We start from the raw sequence: 12410 nt of genomic DNA on the forward strand, positions 1-12410 counted from the left end.
CATGTATACTGTTACATAACCAACATAGTTTTATATTATTAAATATTAACATTAATTCATCTTACCATCAACTCCCAAAAAACAATTATTGGCTCCACTGCTCTCCATAACCATATTACCTTATCCATCACTTTCTTCTTCCTCTCTTCTCCCCCTCCCTACCTCCTTTCTTCCCTCTGTCATCCTCCCCTTTTTAAAGTTTTCCTTATACCACTGCCAAGACCAATGGAGTTTTTTGTTTTCCTTATACCAATGGAGTTTTAGTTCTCTCTATTTCTACCCCTTCATTGTCTTGCCCCCCTTCTTCTTTAGATATCTGCTTCTCGGGGTTCAGAATTCTATTTAGGCTTGATTTTAATGATTTTAATGATATAAGCATATTTTTTATAATTTCACGTAGTTCTTCAAATTCCCATGATATCCAGTTCCAAAGTTACAGTTAGTTATACAATTCTTATTTCAGAGTTTTGATCCACCTTAAATTTATCTACTTCAGCTGCTGTGGGGAAGAGCTATGGGAGCCATCTTGGTTTTTTGTTCTTCCTTAATGTCCAGTTCCCAAATTGCAGTTAGTTATACAAGTCTTATTTTGAGGTTCTGGTCCATCCTAAATTTAGTTAATTCAACTACTGTGGAACCGGATGAGAATCCGGGGCCATCTTAACCTTTTGAAGAGAAAAAGGAAGAAAGAGGGGGGGGAACCCTCGCATTTCCCAGTTCTTGACTCTGTTATTATTCTTTCCCCTGCCACCTTCCATTTCCGGTCGACCACAGCTGCTCAAAACATATCAATTGGAACAAACTTGCAAACAGCCAGATTCGGGTACGTTTCTCTTTTGCCTCCTGCATTCCCATATTCTGATTTATGGAAGTTGGTTAATTAAAACTTCCTGCAGTCAAGGTTAAGTTATCATTTATCAGTGAGAAGAAGTGTTTTTTTCTTGATTTTTTGGAGTTGCTTAAGATATATTAGTTGGAAGAAGTTCAAATGAAGTAAATTCTCCGGAATGTTTGGTTTCTATTTCAAATCCAAAAACAAATTTAAAGTTTATATTTGAGTCGGTTTGTCACTTCTCTGCTTTTTCCCTTTCTGTCAACATTTGTTTCAAACAAATAGCTTTTGGTGGAGGCTGCTGCCCCCACTCGGATTCATGAGGCAAATCTCGAGGGACCTGTTGCCTCCGTCTGGGTCTGATGAGATGCTGCCCTTCTTCGCCCCCCCCCTCCAGGGGGATTCTGATCCAAAAAAGGATCCCTGGAGCACGTTTGTCAGACAGGGTTCATGTGAGGCTCTTCAGAGCTCACATCCCCCATGTCTGTCTAGCTGGAGAACTTCCTGTCTTATTTTAAAAGCTGATTATTTAATAGCCTCTGCAGATATCAGATACAATTTAACCAATCCTCTTCCTGAACTGCATCAAATGCAGAAATATGCCAGTATGACTGCCACTATTTTATCCTAGCTGATACATAGACATCTAAAGGTTGAAGACACTTAAAGAAAAATGTTTCAACTTCCTATATAATGATAAAGAGGGGGGAAAACTCCTTCAAATTGAGTTTGATACCTGATATTTTCATAGACACACATCTATAGGGATTTTTGGCCATGATACTAATGATTTTAAATTAATAATTTCCTAGTTTAGCTTACAGCCCTAAAAATTCCTAGTGGCCTTCTATTCAAGTTTATATATACTTACCTTTACAAGATTGGTCACAAGAGTTTGTTTTCTCAACAATTCTCTAAACGTTTCTGAACTATGGCAACCATTCTTTTCTGTCACCATAATAGTGTTAGCTTTAGTGGTCCCACTCCAATGCTCATACTGTGAAAACAACTTCCATTTGCTTTTCTTTTTCCTTAATTGTATTTGCCTGGCCATTAAAAGACCAATTACATATCTTAAAGAACTAATAACTGAAATGTCTCAAGCTCTGTTCATTTTTCTGTTTTTTAATGTGTGTCAACATGACAAGAAAATGCAAAGGGATAGAGTTTCAATCATACTGCCATAACCACGATCTTGCCTTCTGTTGATTCCCACACACATTTTGCATGTCTGTTATATATATGTGAGATGTGGAGGAAAAAAACACCTTCTGCTTCTAATTTTGAATACTGTTAGACAATTGTAGACATTTTATCAGAACTGATCGGTGCAGTATCCATGAAAGAGCACAAGTCTTTCTGTCTGTTAATTTTTTAAAGATGAAAATACATAATCACTCGCCCGGATAAAAGGGATCCAGGGTTAAGTGTCTTCATTAACAGTAACGTTTTCATTAAAATGAAACTCCTCATCATTTAAATAAAATGGGTTTTGTTAATAACAAACTGAAATAAATACTGAAACAACACAAAGATAGTTACTTGACCTAGTTTAGTGACTTGATTGTTATAGCTATGCATGCTTTGAAAACAATTTTTAAGACATGTTTTGCACTATCCAACTCTCTTTGCTATGTATTACAGAATACACATCTACTTTCCAGCTCCCAGTTTTGCTTGAAAGAAGATGTGCATTCTTTAAATAGCAGAGGTTCTGTGTTTATTCTGGGATAGAAATACCTCTTCCAAATTGTTAACAGTTATGCAGAGCCCTATTAATTGCTGTTGAAGAAAACTAGCCAGGATTAGAAATCACAATTTGAAGTTATTTGCTTCCATAAAACAAGATCAGGCAATGCAATGACCTTCTGAACTATAACACTGACACCATTGGCCAGAATGGATGGAAAGTGCAGTTCAAAAAATTGAGAAAATACCAGATTATGTGTGCTGACCTCAAGCAATATTCAAGTTTAAAAGCAATTTTATTAGTCAAATTTATATAGATGCTCATCTCACAAACAACTGACTCCGGATGGCATACAACAATACTAAAAACAATTTGTGTGGACTTATACATTGTAACTTGCAGCAAATTGAAAATGGAAGCACAAGGTTTTTTTTAAAAAAAAATATTTTTTAGCTTTTATAAGCTACAAGCAATTCACTATTAATTTGCTAGCTTTTACAAATAAAAATATAAAAATAATGCAAACTAAGAAAAAAAATCAAAAGTAAAAAGAAAAATTAAAAAGCGCAAAAATAAAAATATAATAATGAAAACATACATAGAAAAAATTACTTCCCTCTTCATCAAAACAAATACAAACAATTTCACTAACTTACCAGTACTCTGATTCTACAAGAAAAAAAATCCCTTCCTCTCATATCTCATCTTTTATCTATAAATGTATATAAAGCTTCATCATTTGCTCTGGGTCAGCAAAATTACCACAAATAACAGCATACAGATTTTAACCTTGATTAATCCAATTTAGTATTTTTAATTATTAAGACATTAGCTGGTTTTATTTGTAAATCAAGTGTCATATCTTGTTTCATATAGTTTTTCTAGCCTGTTATTTTTATTCAAATCACCTTCAGATTCAGTTTTGTCCAGCAAGATCTGTTCCTCTACCAAAATGTCTTTAAATGTCATTTTAATAGTACCAGGCAATCTTGAGAGAAACACCTGTATGCATTTTCCAAATATTCTCAAAGTCTTCTACAGTTTCTCCCCCAACTTTTCTCCTTTAATTATAATGTTTAGTTCTTTCTGGTTCCTCTAGAGTCCAAACTTCAAAATCCCCTCTTATCATATTTTCCTCCAATCAACAACATTTTCCCATAGGAAGATTTTTTTATATAATTAATTTAAAATATTTCATATTTTTAATAAAATTCAGGCACCCCACAGGAAGGATTTTTGTAATTAATTTCAAAGTGATACTTCAACTCTAACTGGCTCTTTAATCAGTTTATAACTTTCCAAAATTGATCTGCTAATCTCTATTTTGATGTTTATTCCAAAATAAGAATCTTTTAATCAGTAATTTTCAGGAATGAAGTATGGAGTCCAGTGTCTGCTTGAAGGCTCCAACTGGAGCTGGACAAGACAGCAATTCTCCAGCACTTACAATTGTAAATCCTTTAGGAACTGTTGTTTTACAGTCACCTAGTGGGAAGCTTTTATAGATCACATATAAATCATCCTGAGTCTTCTTTTTTGAGAAAGGAATTCTGAGAAGCTAATCCATTTGTCAGCTTCTTGTCTGACATGGTCACCAGCTCTGATGACCACAGAACTGTCTTCAGTTTGCCACTACTTCCAGTGGTGGATTTCAAAAAATTTTACAACCTATTTTGTGGGTGTGGCTTATTTTGTGGGTGTGGCTTAGCATCATGTGACTGGGTGGGCATGGCCAACTTGGTGTCACTCACCAGGAGATGTCATGGATTGGGTAAAATGTGGTGAAGCTCACTTAACAACACTCTTGCTTAGTAACCAAAACTTTGGCTCAATTGTAGTCATAAGTCAAGGACTATCTCTGCCTTCCTCTGCATGGCAGCCTTGTCCTAGCAAACTCCTTCTCCTTTCTGGCAATATTTCTCTCTGTTAGAGGCACCAAAATAATCCAGACAATGTAAGGTTTCCTGCTGCAGCCGGGGGTTGGACAAGATGACCTCTGAGTAACCTTCTAACCTAAATTGCTGTGCTGTTTTTTCTTTCTTTCTCTCTCTCTTTCTTTCTTTCTTTCTTTCTTTCTTTCTTTCTTTCTTTCTTTCTTTCTTTCTTTCTCCCTTCCTCTGTGGGAAGCAACCTCCCCCCCCCCCCGCAATAAAATATTATTCCCAGAAAAGCTCATTCCACATGCTTGCCAGACAGATAATGAGATAATGAGTCTATAGAAAGTTTGGCTCCATTCACAAGCAGGAAATGATCCAAACCCTTTTAAAAACACAAAGCCCATATTGCACAAACGCCAAAACTTCAAAAACATAGAACCATATAAGAATCCTACCTTTTATCCAGTTTGTTGTTCAGTTGACCCAGAAACAAACTGCTATATGTCACTTTGCAAACTTCCTTTTTTCAATTTAAAGCAGGTTTCAATTTAAAGTTTGCAGCATTAAGACTTGTGGACTTCAACTCCCAGAATTCCACAGCCAGCAAAGCAACCTTGCCAACTTTAAGACTTGTGAACTTCAACTCTCAGACTTCCACAGCCAGGCTTGCTTAATTTCAATTTAAAGCAATAGCATTTTTTTTCTACTTTGATGAATCCCAGTTAAAAAGTGAGACTCTTTCTTTCTTTTTATTTCTCCCTTCCCTTTCTTCCTTCCTCTCCCCCCTCTTTTAATTTTTAAAACCTCTTTTCCCCTGCCTGAACTGGCAGAGAAAAGGGGCTTTAAAAAAAAAAAAGCTTCTGATGGAGATTTGGGGGCATGGCCAAGCCACCATTACTACTGGTCTGGTCTGGTACACAAGATTTTCACTACCTCTTCTGGCCTACTGGACAGAACTGGGAGGAAACCCACCTCTGATTAGTTCCCAGGAAGTCACTATTTAGAAGCACAAGGTTTGTTAATATTAATATTTAATATTTATATAAATACTCTAGGAATATACAAAGTGTTTGCCACTTTGAGTTATTAATAAAAATAATAAAGGTGGGATATATAAATAAATAAATAAATAAATAAATAAATAAATAAATAAATAAATAAATAAATAAATAAAATTGAGTTAAGCCACAAGCTAAATATGTTTCTGTGGCAATGTGTATTTTTACCCTTTAAATATTAAACATCAAAGTTGAATATTAAAGTTTAATTTCTGAAACCTGAATATGTGCTACAATCTCTTTATGTACCAATTTTGGTTTTCTATTTCCATTGCAGCAAGCTCAAACAGATTTAATGTCTCAGTTGGGGCTTAACGCTGAAGTGGCATGTTTTATAGTAACTAGAAGGTAGAGGAACCATCCGATGTAGTAATTTGACACACACACAAATAAGTTATCACCCTCTGCTTTGAACATAGTTTTTACATATGGTCCTTATTTGGCAGGGGGCCAATCTGACCCACACAGCTACCCTTGAAACAACAAAGGATCTGTCTGCCATGCCTCTGCCAGCAAAAACAGAGCTCAGGAGGGACATGTGCGTCTCTCCTATGCTTCGTTGTCAATGGCAGAGGATTGCAGGAATCAGTCACAGCTGTAAATGGAGCTCGGAAGTCCATTTTTGCTGGCAGAGTGTTTGGGCAACCACAGGGCCCCCTTGACACAAGTGACATCAAGCTGGCAATGCCCCCTGGCCGTACACAACTTGAAGTCAAACACAACCCTGATGTGGCACTCAATGAAATCGAGTTTGACCCCTCTGTTATATGGCATATCAGTGATACATCAGAAAGGGCAAACAAGAATGTTAGTACTTCTCAAAAATTGAAATAGGACAAGCTTAGATTGTCTATGTAACCAGATACAAGAAGGAATACACTTTACAATTCTATTTAAATTGTCTACATAGTTACATAGCAGTGGTGGGTTTCAAAAATTTTTAGAACCTCTTTGTAGGTGTGGCCAGCTTTGAGGGAGTGACTTGCTGGCCATGTGACCAGGTGGGAGTGGCTTGCCAGCCATGTGACTGAATGGGAGTGGCTTGGCAGTCATATGACTGGGTGAGTGTGGCCAACTTGTAAAATGTGGTGAAACTCACTTAACAACGCTCTTGCTTAGCAACCAAAATGTTGGCTCAGAAACTCTGCCATTTGAAGCACGCAAGTCTTAAAGCTGTCAAGTTACAAGACCCTTGCACCCCTAACCCTTTAGAAAAAAAACACCAGGGGTGTTCAAACTTGACAGCTTTAAGACTTATGGACTTCAACTCCCAGAATTTCTCCTCTCACTTTTCATCTTGATGATGTGCGGACAGGCGGGGGGAGGGAACAGCACTGTAGATTTGTGGAACCTCTTCTATAAAAGAGGTTAGAACTGGCAGGAACCCACCCTTGTTACATAGGCATACAGAAAATGGGATGCTGAGATCACTTCCGGTCCCCAAAGGTGATGTATGTTGCCGTCTGCTGCTCGTCTCCCCGGTGGGCTCCTTTTAGGAGCACAGGTGGTCTTGGAGGGACCACCTGCCATAGGGCGGCTTGCTGGAGTCCCCAGAATCGGCGGTAGTCGTGGGGGGGGGTGTTCCAGCTTTGCCTCAGGAGCTGGGAGGTGTGGGGGGTGCATAGCACAGCTGTGTGCCTTCGCCGAATGGATTCCAGAAGGAAATAATCAATTAGAAGTTGCAGCAGAAGTGCCGGAGGTGAGAAGTTTGCTCCAATCTCTTTTAACACCATTTAATTGATGAGCAACAGCTTTTTGCGAGTTGTGGATTCAATCTATTTGAAGTTGCAAGATTGGAGGAGGTTTTTGTTCACCCCCCTCGGGTAAAGCGGCATTTGGACCACTTCCGTCTTCTTCTTCTTTGCTCTAATAAATGAAACTAGCCTTTTGAAACTACCTTTGAAGAAATTTCTGGCTTTATACTATTTCTATCCCCCCCCCCCACGAAGGTCTCCTGGAACCCCTCCTGTTTGTGGTCTTTCTGGATTTGGATTATTTGATTTTCTTCTTTTGGCTTGGAACTGTGATTGAGGATTAACTTTCACTTCTGGGCTTGTCTGCCTCCACGGTCTCACCCAGCTACGCATTCCACAGACGCCATTCATCTCTGAACTTAACAAAACCACCTCCTGGCAAGGCAGCCTCAGTGCCCACTTCCTCTACATCCAGCCCAATGACTCAACAGACAAAAATTTCATCATTTTTAGAACAAGAAGGGACTGGAGAGAGTTCAAAGGACTTATCTGTTACCCAAATGTGCCAGGCTCTTATGAAGGGACAAGATGAATTGAAAAAAGAGGTGGCAGATTTTAAAGAACAGCTCAGAGATGTACAGCAGCAAACAACAGAAAATAAACAGAGAATTGGTGTGCTGGAGGAGGGTGCGGTTGGGTTGAGGGAAGAGGTGAAGGCAATTCACAAGGGGAATAGAGAATTGGAAAATTTCATGGTAAAGATGGAACTTGAAAGAATTTCCCTTTTTCTCAGATTCCAGAACCTACCAGAGACAGAAGATGAAGATCTTAAGGATACTATGTGTACAATCTTAGCAGAATATATTAAGAGAGATAAAGAACAGTTGCGGTGGGATATGGACCTGATTTACAGGATCAATTCAAAATATGTCAGAACACATAATGTTCCAAGGGAAGTACACGTTAAATTTCTTAGGAAGACCACGAGGGATGAGGTTTTAGGGACCCAAAGAGGGGGGCCACTAAAATGTAAAGATAAAGAAATTGCCATTCTTAAACAAATTCTGAAAAAAATAAGAGATAAGAGAAGGAAGTATTCCTCCTTATCGAAGAAATTATATAACAAAGGAGTTTGGTTTAGATGGTTATTGCCAGAAGGAATGTTGATCTTCTGGGAGGGAAACAGAATTAGAATCAATACAGTTGTGGAGGCAGAGACCTTCATGAAAAAACATAGTGCCCTCCTAGAGGATGAAATCATAAGAGGTAGTGAAAAAGGTGACAGTACACAAGATATGAGGGAGGGAGGGGCTGTGGTTCCGCCAGGGGACAGGGGGAGGAAGCAATATTGAAAAGACACAGGTTACAAAAATAAATGTATTTGAAATATTATTGTAATTGTTGATATACTAGAAAGTGACAAAAGAGATTATTGAACATATGGTTGATACAATGTATAACAAGATGCTTCTGCTTATCTTTTATCTTTTTTTTCTTTGAAAAGTTGTGAGATTTGGAGAGATTTCTATCTTTAGCATGACATAGCTGCCATTTTTTTTTGTATATCCACCTACCCTCTCCTATAAATGTTTAAAAACCAATAAAAAATTTATATATATAAAAAAAGAAAATGGGATGCAGAATCTAGTTCAAAGTACACACTTCTTTACTGACCAATTCCAATTGAAATATATTTATTAATTGACTTATTTTTCTTTTGCATTATCACTGTTATCTAATATCACTGAGATCTGCAGAATTTGAAGATATGTTCAAAATCATTACAGAAACTGCTATATTGTAATATATATGTCCACAGTTTTGGATATAATGCATATTTAAAAATTTGCCAAATTTTACTGAATAACTAAGGTGTATGTGCAAGGCACGGGAAGGAGAAGTAAGAAGAAATGCACTCAATGATGTAATGGTATGAAATTCATCCATCTCATATTTCTATGATTATAAAGAATACAAATAACAAGGAATGGAACTTGCATCATTTTGACAATTCTTGGCTTGCTGTGGTTGTATCTAGATAACAGTTGCATACATCATTTTAAACAATTGAGTGCTTTTCCAGAACACCCTTCTCTCCTCAGCTGCCATTAGTTTCACCGCCTGATTTTTCATTTTACAGCTCAGTATCTCATTGTTTTAGGGTAGCTTCCACCCTGTCATTGGACAATAGACATATGTAATATCCCATTTTAGCACAGAAAGAAACAGCAGAGAAGTTGCTGTTACCACCATTACCTTTAATATTATCATGAGAGCTGTAAGGAATACATGTATTGCCCTCCTTTTTCTAGAAGAAGCACCCTTTGGATTAATGCATGGATACATGATTCAATATTATTTGTTGGAATGAATGATAGAAAAATGATCATCTGGGAATTCAACCAGTTTCAGAGGGTATGGAAAAATTTCTTAAACAAGTTTAAAAATAGTTCAACATGCCATTTAGTATTCCTTCTAACATTATATATGTATATACACAGAAATACTAAGAACTTGGAGAGCACAAACAAATCATAAGAGAATACCAAATAATAGTACACATTGACACACTGGCTAGAGACCATGGAATCATCAATACACTTCTTGTGGTCTTAAGTTATATGGCTCCCTGGGTGGGAGATTCAATCCTGAAGAAGAATCTAGAGCTAGTAGACTAGAATCAATCAGATCCTGGAAGTAGGATCTGGAAAGAAGACTAGCCTTACAAGAAAATAATACAGACCAAACATCTGCCAGCAAAAACAGAAGAGTCCCATCATTTGCGTTGCCTCTTAGATTTCAAGTTCCCCTCCACCCAATTTACACCAGCTTTCTTTCAATCAATTCTAATATCAACAGGTGTCCTGATTGGCTGTCCTGTCCTCTCACACCTGCACTTGGGGCAATTACTTATACTACTTGAATAATGGGGTAGGAATTTCAGTATACTAAGCATGATCATTATTTTTTTCTTATTTGAGTAATCTCTAAGTAATCAAAAGTAAGTGTTTTAAAGAGTGATGTTGTGCTCATCTGAACAATGCATGGATGAACATTGGAAGATCAGGTGGGAACCACAGGTCCCTTAAGGACAAATTGGTATTCCTGTGGCCCTCCAGTGGCAAACTATCATTGAAGTAGTACCAAATTATATAAAAATGGAAACTTGATTTATGAAGATTAGTGAGCAATGTCTAATAACTTTGTCACTCTAGGTGAATTTTCTATGATCGGTCTCTTTCTAATCTACAATAATTTGAGTCTGCACCTCCTTAAACTAGGGTAGCAATAAAGCATATACTTAGAAGCCCTAATAAAGAGGTAGATGCCTTCGTGTTTAACCCCAATGAGAAATCTGTATAGTTTTTGATGGATGTCTCTGAACAATTTGTGCCAGAAATGAATACAGGAATTGAATTGTAACTTGCAATCAGTATCTGTATAATTTTACTGACTGCATTTATTGGTCTCTGGGATTGGTGTGCTCACTCAAGACACAGATGCTTATGCAGACTGAGAGCTGACTGTTTCATTAAGAAAAAAAACATATTCAGCCTCTTAACTGCATATTAAACATCTCAATTTAAAGGAAACAACTAGATAATGCATTCTTGTGACATTATGACTTGAGGCAAACTTCACCCACCTTTCTATCAAAGGCATCATTCACAAATATATGTATATAGCTTCCTGCTATATGTAAAGGAGGATATGTAAAATGGGTTGAATATCTGGATATTTATAAAACTGTCATTAAGAAAGGTTGAAAAATGGGCCTTTTATTAAAGTCATAGTAGGAGGAGAATTGTGTTATTCTATTGAAAAACTCAAGAGTCTAGTGATATTATTGTACTGCAGAATGTTACTTGTTACTTTTTAAATGTAGTAGATTGTTTGCTGCATTATGTGATCCTAACCATTTATACTTTATTTAATAGCTAGCCAAGCTATTATTTAGTATGGTACATTAACTAAGCCATAATCTGATCATAATCTGATCAAAAGAATCCATTGGTTTTCAATACAGTCTTCTTACAAAAGTAAAGCTGGTTGAGTGTGATTAGTGTCTAGATTGGAGATAAGCTAGGAATCTCATCTATTAACTAAACCTGGGTCTCTTCTGTTCTACTACTAAACAAGACTAACACTTTTCTGCACAAGAATTCAGGATGATGTTTGCACGAATGTATAACCTCATGCATAAATTAATATTTTTATCTGAAACCCTTATGTGTATGGTTCTACCAGATAGCTATATGTCATTTTAGAAGAAAGAATCATATCTATTCAGGTGGGATTCCAAGTGCTGCTATAAAGCAACACAATAGTAAGAAATAAAAATAATAAAATATTCATAATAGTTGGCTATTTTTGACACTGAATAATTCACTGTTTGTTCATTATGTTCTATAAAACCTTAGATGTAGTTTATCATTGGCAAAGTTCAAAGTTTGCATGTATATTCAACCCAAGGTGGCAAACATGCTTAACACTCCTACTTCCTCCTATCAATTATCCTGATTTAGATTATTACTCGGTAATTAACTTGATTTAAACTTGGGATAAGATATTACATTAATAAGATTTTATTTGTCTGGGTCTGATAGTAATAAACTTCAACCTAATAAAGTATTCTGCCTTGAGCAATGCGAACAAAATGTCCTTTAAAAAAACCCATTAAAATATACTGTTAAACAAAATATGGTGATTGCCAGATCTTTTTATTCCCAGTTTGTGTCTATTTGACGTGTGCTCATTTAAGAATCCAAATAGAATGTGAGCAATTGTTTGATATTCAGAATTCTTGAATATATCTTTTTTTTGTAAAGTTACTGGAAACAGACATTTTGATGTACACCATTCATCTTTTCCTGGGGACTTTATTTCTCTCTGGAATCTTACTGGATTTATTTTGAAAGCCTTTTACTCAAACACAATTGCATTCCAGTTAAAAACACAAAAAATCATAGCAAAATCATTATGAATTTAGTTTATTACAACATAGCATTCATATGTACTCTTTCATGGGTTTGAACCAAGGCTCACAAAGTATTTGCTTAACATTATGTAAGTATTTGAACATTGTAGAAAAAACAACTGTACATTTTAGACAACTAAAGTAGCTTTGACATGTTAATCAGCTGTAAAGATTGATAGATATTATGAGCAGCTGAAAGAGGATAATGCCGTATTCTCTTCCAAATTACTAAATATTTTCTCCCAAACCTCTCCATCAATGTATATCTTTCTGAAGACCTA

General features: G+C 36.5%; 1 protein-coding gene across 2 annotated transcripts in view; it reads right to left on the reverse strand.

Annotated features, from left to right (window-relative positions):
• The window catches only part of CDH18 (cadherin 18), a 660513-nt gene that overhangs the window by 42207 nt on the left and 605896 nt on the right, over nt 1-12410 (reverse strand). The window lies entirely within an intron of this gene.

The sequence above is a fragment of the Natrix helvetica genome (assembly GCF_964273705.1).
Source record: "Natrix helvetica genome assembly, chromosome: 4".
NCBI lineage: Eukaryota > Metazoa > Chordata > Lepidosauria > Squamata > Natricidae > Natrix > Natrix helvetica.